Raw genomic sequence first — 523 nt, 5'->3', positions numbered from 1 at the left:
ATTAAAATTAAAATTAAAATTAAAATTAAAATTAAAATTATGATTAAGACTAGGGTAAAAAAATTTATATTAAGAATAAGGTTAAGGTTAAGTTAAGATTAAGATTAATATTTTTTTTTTTTTTTTTTTCGTAGGAGAGGGAAATGCTTTATGCACTGGCCGGGGGCGCTAGTCTCTATACTACCTTTCCCGAGTGTGGGACTCCCACCGAAGCGTGTTGGGCTACCCACTAAAACCCAAACTCCCACCGCCCGCGCAAGAATCCCGCATCTGGCACCGCAATTCTGCATGTCTTCAGATGCAGGAGCGCGCTGTTAGAGCCTTGGGGCTGCTCTTTTGTGTGGGCGTTTCATTCGGGTGTCCTCAGTAGACAACCGTCCTCTCGTTTGCAGCGGAGTACGAATTTCACGTATCTCGCAACTGCTTCCCACTTTTCTGCGCTGGAAATCATTATCCCAACTATGTTGTTCGGAGTTATGTCTCCGTGTCTTTCTTCCAACATTCTGCGCGAAATCAAGAAGTG

The sequence above is a fragment of the Rhagoletis pomonella genome, unplaced genomic scaffold, assembly GCF_013731165.1.
Source record: "Rhagoletis pomonella isolate Grant_MI unplaced genomic scaffold, Rhpom_1.0 Rhpom_scaffold_04232, whole genome shotgun sequence".
NCBI classification, from domain to species: domain Eukaryota; kingdom Metazoa; phylum Arthropoda; class Insecta; order Diptera; family Tephritidae; genus Rhagoletis; species Rhagoletis pomonella.
The sequence above is the reverse complement of the archived record's forward strand: the minus strand, read 5'-3'. Positions refer to the sequence as shown.